We start from the raw sequence: 8,474 nt of genomic DNA, 5'->3' as shown, positions 1-8,474 counted from the left end.
ATATATTGAATTAAAATGTTTTTTTAATTCAATTAATACAGTTATCATGAGGGAGTTATGGGATAACTTCTCCTCTCCTCATTCTCTCTCGTTTAACATGAGTAGTGGTAGAGAAGTTGGTTATATACTTTAGGATATTTGTAATGCATAGTAGAATAAGAGAAAAAATCTAAAAATATATTACATTTTAAAAATATTTGTAAATATGGATGAGTTGACTAGTCAATCTTTGATTTTTTTTTAATTTCCAATTTTGCCCTCTTTTTTTATTATTTTATTTTCTTGTCTTTCTCCGATTTTTTGCTTCTTGTCTTTCTTTTTCTTTTTCTTTTTTAGTTTTTCTTTCATTTTTCCAGTTTTTGCTTCCTTTTTTCTATTTAATTTTCTTTCTTTTTCTTCAGTTTTTGCTTCTTCTCTTTCTCTTATTTTTAAAATTTTTCTTTCCTTTATTTGAATTTTTTCTTCTTTCCCTTTTTTTCACAAGAATTATGAGGCTGAGTTCCATACGCATGACTTGAAAGTATTCAATTCATCAGTGACTTAACACCAACAAGCCAATCATCAAATTTGATTATTATAACAAATAATAAATATAAATAGCAAATGAAAGTCTATCAGTGATAGCCATTGATATTTTCTATCATTGATAGCTTAATCTTTGATTATATTTTCGTAGTTAATAGCCACTTGTAGAAATCTATCATTGATAGCCAACTTAGTGAATTTAAATAATAAAGTTGAATCTCGAACTAAAATGTAAGTGGAATTCTTAGAAGTTATCATTAATAGAATGTTTATCAGTGATAGAAGCTATCATCGAAAAGAAAAGAGACTTATAAATGTTTGGGAATGACAAGAAAGGGGCAAAAAGGTGTTCAGTGGTTATGATTGATAGAAGCTGCTACTAATAGCATGTTACCAATGATAGGAGCTAATACTAATAGCATGTTATCGATGATAGAAGTTATCCGATAACACGTTATCGGTGATAGAAGCTACCACTGATAGCATGTTATCAGTGATAGAGAACTATCATTGATAGCATGATATCAGTGAGATTGTTGATAACATCTTATTAGTGATGTTATCAGTGAAAGAAGTTATCACTGATTACCACAATATGAGTGATGTTAGTGATATCGGTGATAAAACTTAAGTGATATCTATATATGAAGTTTCTTTCAAAGATGATAACCAGTTATAGAAATCTATCATTAATAGCCTTAAGTGTTAATATTTCAAGGTTGATTCTAATTGATGAAAGTCTATGAGTGATATGACTGATAGTTGCTATCAGTGATAGCCATGATAAAAGATTATTAGTGACTACTATGGTAATCAAAGTTGTTGGTCTTCTTTCAAAGTTGATCACTATTTATAAATGTACCATTGATAGCCACTGATAGCCTTAAGTAGTAATATTTCAACGTTGATTCCAATTGATGAAAGTGAATCAATGATAGCTAATAATAATTGATAGCAAATTAAAAGTTAATATTTCAAGATTGTATTAATTTTTCTAAAATTGAAAGCTATCGCTGATAGTAACTATCATCGATAGCAATTGATAGAAGCTATCAACGATAGTAGCTGATAGAACCTATCAGTGGTCATCACTGATAGCTGCTATCAGTGATAGCTTTTAATTTGAGAAAACCGGAAAGAAGTGAAAAAAAATGGTGGCTAGGCATGGTTTTTTTAGTCTTTTACCATTTTTTGATCTATATATGCAATTATTTTATCCTTGTACTATATATTCTATTATTTTGGGCTTAAATTCTATTTATGCAACTAGCCCTATACTTTATCTTCCTTTTACATTCTCGCTCAAGAAAGAGAAAAAAATATCTCTCTATGTTTTTTGCTCTCAAGAAAAACTTTACTTTTTCAAAATTAACATATTGAAGCCCACATAACTCCCAGTCGATTTTCTCCCTCGAGAATAATGAGGACTCTTCGTGGTAATGTCCTATTCTTGGAGAATTGTTGCTATGTTCATGTGTTCATGGGAAGAGTACGGGTTGTTTGTTCGTGATCGGGAAAGGATTCGTGAAGAGCTTGGTCTTCAAGGGTAAGTCCTTAATTACTTCTTCCTCTTCAACTATGAAATGCATGCTTAATTAGATTTGTGAATCCTAGTTTCCGTTCTCTGTTTAATTAGATGTTCTGTAAAATTGAAATTGGGACACGATCCTTCCGCTACGGATAGTCACTTACTCTTTCAATTGGTATCAGAGCGTGATTTGGTCCTAATTCTCATTTTCGAACTGGTTATGGTGGGGTTTTTTTTTTATTTTGGATTAATAAATGTTGGACGTGATTTTGCACATTTAGATGTTTTCAGGATTATCTTTTTAGAATTTTGCTATTTTTATTATTCGATATGTAAGGGCTCATTGTTTTTGGGCGTAATTTTAATGCTATCAAGTCTGTAATTCATGTCTGAGTCATTCGTTAGCTTTTTTCAGCTTCAATTTGGTGGAAATGGAGCAAGACTAAAGTTTTTTGACTGATCGGACGAGGCAGAGCAACCTTTCTACCTTAGAGCTTAAGGCTGAAGCATAATTACGCTCGCCTTACGCTGCAAGGTAAATGACGTATCATTGCTACCCTCCAACTGCAATGTTGCTATGATGCGCATAGCGTCCCAATGTTGCAAGGTAGTGGTAGCGTTACGCTATGACAAGTAAGAGCCAGTGTAACAACGCTACTGTCGAGTGTCGTTATGCTCCGAACGTGAGGCGCGAGTGCAGAGACCTGTCCAAACCGGTGGTTCGAGCTTCCCAGGCGGTTCAAGCAGTAGTTTTATTTGTAATAATTAGTATTTTGTTGTATTTTCATTAATTTAATTAATATAAAGTGTTGTATTAATTTAATTAATATTTTAGGAAGCCAATCTCGATCCAAATGTTGCTTTTAATTATGCATGTGATGTATGGTTATTTTTTAAAAAATAAGTCATTTTGTATGTGTCACACCCTCTTCGAGCTCACCTCTTGAACTCGAAAGAAGGCGTGAGGACAATAGATACCACCCTTTAGTGATATCCTATTGTCCATCCCGTGCTCATTTTAATTCATCTTACCAATAATAAGAAAAAAAACTATAAGTATAACTTATTTGAAAATCATTTTATACATCTTGTAAGTCTTTTACAAACATTTGCCCAACCTTTTTACAAATAAAACAATTAACATTCTTGCTTGTGGTAGACCTCGTTTTCTCACAACAAACTAGAATCTTCTGTTACCTATGAAGGAAAACATAAAAGAAAAGAGTGAGCTTAAAGCTTAGAGAGTGATAAACATCTTACAGAGTCTCTTTCAACCTTTACAGCCAAAAAGCTCAATCATATAAAACTAGCGAGGTTACTACTCAAACCTAAGCTCGAATGAGTCCACCTCTGTCCTACCTGCCTTTGAGGTGATATATCAACATGTCGACCATAGGTGACATGACCTCAATCCTGAGTGTTTTGGGAACTCTTGCCTTTGAGGGCGGTTCTTTGATTAGTATGGGTGAGAATGGCTAGATTGCCAACTCAACATGCCTACCTTTGTAGGGATTTGTCTGATTTGGAAGCTGGGAACTCAGTTACACAAAATAGAATTCACTCCTTCCCCGATACAGGGGTAAGTAGATAGATTGCTCCCTTAAGGGCTGATTCCGGGTCTTGAATATAGTGGCCACAGCTTCTCTTTGGAAGGGAGGACTTAGTCATAGTAGGACTATGGCTTATGCTCATTAGAAGGATCAGCGACACTTAAGGAGTTAGATGTAACTACAGGGGCATGACGATTATTGACCCAACTATATTTATGAGCGTGTGAAGGGTTATCACACTGTTGATTGGTTGACATGGACACAAAATATATCTGTAGTAAGGAGAATGCAACTGTCGGTCTTTAGTGGACTGCTTAGCAGTTAATGGATGGTGGATCCCGTGGCTAAAGAGTTTAGTCAGTTATTCATGTACTGTTGGAGCTTCAAGCTATAAGTCCATAAGGTCCCCTTGGTAGCTCAATGGATTCAAGTTGAGAATCAGTTCTTGGTGTTGATTTGAAATGTTCAAATTGACAAGAGGAAATTTGATTATATATGATATGATCGGTGTCATGTATGAGATACATTAAGTGGAGGATTAATGTTAATGAGATTTACATTAAGTACCATACAATAGAAAACAAACTATGGTTTATATGTTTCATGAGATGAAATATTAAAACTATATGTTATAAATATAATATGGTAAGTTTGTTATCATATATATTTATAATAATATTAATTATTGGATAATTATCACTTTTTCTCTAATAACCAATTGAGTGGGAAGTTATTGTGGTTTCATGGTAACCGTGAGACAAAAGAAAAAATGTTTTCCTAAATTTGGTAAGGTTTTTGTAAGAGTTACTATTCTTGACAAGTACTCGTGTAAAGACTATGAAGTGAATTGGATTCACTAAACAATAGCTAAAGAGAGACTAAACAATCATGGAGTGACACTACATGATAGTTCATCTCAGCTAGTTGTCTTCTAAACGATCATGGGGCTTTTGCTATACAATAGCTTGCCTTCTTCTAGATGATTGGGCATTCGTCTATATGATAGACTTTTGTCATCTTCTGCTTGCTCAATCATTTACACGATTGTTACTCCTCCGGTCTCTTCCTCTAACCAAGTCCACACAGAGCCCCTTCTGGGTTCTCACATCGAGAATACCAAGGTAGCCATTGTGGTGGTATCTTACTTAACTCGACTGAGTCGAGGTTTTGGAGGTCGTTCGTTGGGTTCGTGATCTTGGAGTTTGTTGAGTTCAAGTTTGCTGTTGATCATGTTGTGTTGCAGTCACCGTGTTCGAGCATTCATGTGTTGCAGTCTTGGAGATTGAACGAGCATTCGTGATCGAAGGGAGTTTGAAGATGAATCTTCAAAAGTATGATGTTCTATCCCTTGATCTTATTGTAAAGCGTGTTATAATTTCGTATTGTGCATGACCGATTAGTTTCGTTTCTTGACTGTAATTGTGTATGTTCAAATACGAATGAAATTTGGAATGATCATTTTGCTGCTCATAGAATCCTCATGTTTGATTTCCTTCACTTATATGCGTCTACCTCACCCTAGGCTTGGCCAAGACTTCCTTTGGTTGAGCCATGTACCCTATTTTTCCATTAATCTGACCTTGTTCTCCAAGTTTTCTCACACCAACGCATGTAACCTAGGTTGGGTGCATGGTTACTTCAACAACTAACCTACATGCATCCAATACCTCCTCCATGTGTCCATGATGCTATTTCCAATGCATGCTCACATAAGTTTGGACGTATGATTCCTCAACTTAGCCCCCAACTCATCCCATAGTCTCACAATTAGGGTTTTGCGTCCAAGACATGTGTCCAAGTTTCTTTGGTATGCGTTTACCTAGGGTTTTGGGCTTTCTTTGAATAACTCTTTTCCAATGGTTTATCTTATGCTTCCATCTTACTCTTCCTAAAGTCTTAATGGAATGCATAAGTCCTCCCATGTGCCCATCATCCCTCTATGCGCCAACCCTTCTTTTTCTTCCCTCTTTCTTAGCTTCTATTTACTCATAGTCTATGTTCCAACCTCAAAGACACAACCATTTTCTCTCTAAGCATGCATCCACATGACCCTTATTGCTCCCAAGGCTCCACCTATGCGTCCAACCCTTCCCTTTTAGGGTTTTTCCTCTTGTGATGCCCTATGTTCTCCAACACTTAATCAATTTCCCTTCTTCTAAGTGTCCTATGCATCCACAAGCCTTCCCTATGCGTCCATTCAACTTCCCTTTGTGTCCATGAGGTTCTCCTATGCGTCAATCTAGGGTTCAATGCATGGTTCACTTCAATTTCCCTCATAGCGTAGCTTCCTTCATCCCCTAAATATCCAAGGTTATCCAAAACTCCCATTAAGATGCATTAATTAAGCTCCTATGCGTCCAAGGACTTCATCTACTCCCATGCTATGAACTTAATTCTTACTCTCATAGCATAGTTTAGACGCTTAGTCAAAATTTTCGCTCCAAACATCCTAGGCCTTCAACACTTAGAAAGTTTCCTTCCTCCATAGTTTAGAGACTTAGCCAAACTTCTCATTCCAAGGCTTTCACTCCAAGCTACTATTACTTATAAAGGAATCCTATAAAGATGAGGGTGTTATAGTTATGTTATATAGACAAATCCCACCATAGGATAAACATTTATTCATGCATCATTTTAATATAAATATTATATTATAAAGTTGTATGATTCATTAAGCATGCTCATGCATCATATTGTATAAATGTTATAAAGTATGATTGCATGCATAAATTGAAGGAACTCTAATTATAGAGGACCTTTGAGCAAAAGCGGATCGTTTCAAACTCCATTGTTAAAGAACTCAAATATTTACAATCATACAGAAACGATTATGCATTAATCATAAATTACAGCATGCTTCGAAACAAATATAAAGGATAAGAGAGACGATACCTTTGAAGAACTCTTTCTTCACGTATTTCACTCGATCAAACTCGAACGCAATGATCAAGAACTCGAACTCGATCTCCCTCAAACACCAGCAACAAGTATAATTCAATCCTCGAACAGATGGATACTACCACAAGATTACTTTGGTATTCTCGGTGTGAGAATTCAGGAGTTGTGAGTTCTGGTTGATTTTGGATAGAGGGATGAATTAGAGTAGACAACTAAGTATGCGATGACACAATCGTGTAGTAAATGAAGTCTTTGCATAGACTTGACGCTCGATCGTTTAGTAAACGAGTACTATCGTATAGTAAACTTGATCTTATTGTTTAGACACTCGATAGTGAATTTGATCAGTTGTGTAGTCGTTCACTAAGATTTTTGAAATCAAATCTCTTTTTTATCTCAATTTGCCATAAAATCGTGTTTAACCACCCACTAAGATCAGTTATTGAGAAAAAGAAATATCAATTATCATATAATTAATAAATTATAAATAAATACAATAACTAACTTATCATATTATATTTATAACCTATAGTTTTAATATTGCATCATATGCAACATATAAACCATAGTTCTTTTTCTATTTCATGGAAATTAATATAAATCATATTTATATTAACTCCTCTAATCAAATAATAATGTATCAAATACATCATATCAATTATATCATATATAATTGAATTAATTTAATTATATCATATATAATCAAATTCCCACTTTTTAATTTGAACATTTCAAACTAACCCAAAAACTGATTCTTAACTTGAATCCATTAAGCTACCATGAGGACCTTATGGTCCTGTAGCTTGAAACTCCAACGGTACGTGAATAACTGACTAAACTCTTTAATCACGATATCCACTATCCGTTAACTGTCGGGCACTCTGATGCGTTATGTTATGTGATGAAATAATGGTAAAGAATGCGTTGGTGGAAAATGTGTTGAGCATGCAAGTTTTCTCAGTAAGATCCAAGTATAAATCCTACTAAGTTGCTTGGTAAGCCCAGGGTCGAACTCAGGGACTAAGGAAAAAAATATGCGATGGTTATTTTTAGATCACTTTGCAGTAACAAATAAATCAAGTGATTGGTTGGTTTGTTGTTTACAGTATAAAATATATGCGGCGGAGTTAAGAAAAGAGTTAATAATACGAAAGATGCGATGAATATGCGGGGGAACGGGTTGAGAAGGGGTTTAGCTAACACTTCCTAGGATTGCATTTATTGTTATGCGATCATGCTACATACATACAACAGCAAATCATCTCTCAATGCAAGTGCTACGGCTTCTAGTTTTAGAACGCATTCGATATATACGATGATGTCTATAAGACTTACACATAAGCCTCTATTCTTGTCTATGTGATGATGATTGACACACACACATACAAGGCGACTGCATACTACCATAACCTATCTCTAGGGTGAATGCGATGCATGTTGGCAAACAAAGCTTATCTCTAAGTCCCTATCTCTTGCTTATGCAAATCTAATCTTGCTCTCTCGAGTCTAGATTCTAACCTAGCTCTCTCAAGTCTTAGGTTCTTTCTTTAGACTCTCTCTTAAGTAGCTCTAAAGAGGTGTTGGGCACAACATAAGACAAAATGATCCCATGCAATGAAGATCCTAGGTCATGTTAGCTAAGTACTTTTCAACCCATTCGATAGATTTAGCTACTCATGCGTGTTTTAAAGAGAGTGAACAGATGTAGATAAGTAAGTTCCATTTTATAGATATATAATCGAAGTACAGAATGATAATGCAGAATAAGAATAAAGAGCTTGGTAGCAATTTCTTGCTTCCCAGGGCTTTTACACTATTCTTCTCTACTATGCTCAAAAGATATTCTTGCTCTCGCAAGAGTTGACCCTCTCTCTCTCTTTCCACGCTTTATGGGTTCTCTCTCTCGAGCTGACCAGGACGATCTTCCGACATCTTTTCCTTTCTCTCGCTTCCGCCTTTTAAGTATAAAAAAA

Source organism: Benincasa hispida, chromosome 9, assembly GCF_009727055.1.
Source record: "Benincasa hispida cultivar B227 chromosome 9, ASM972705v1, whole genome shotgun sequence".
Lineage (NCBI taxonomy): Eukaryota > Viridiplantae > Streptophyta > Magnoliopsida > Cucurbitales > Cucurbitaceae > Benincasa > Benincasa hispida.
Note: the sequence above shows the minus strand (reverse complement) of the source record.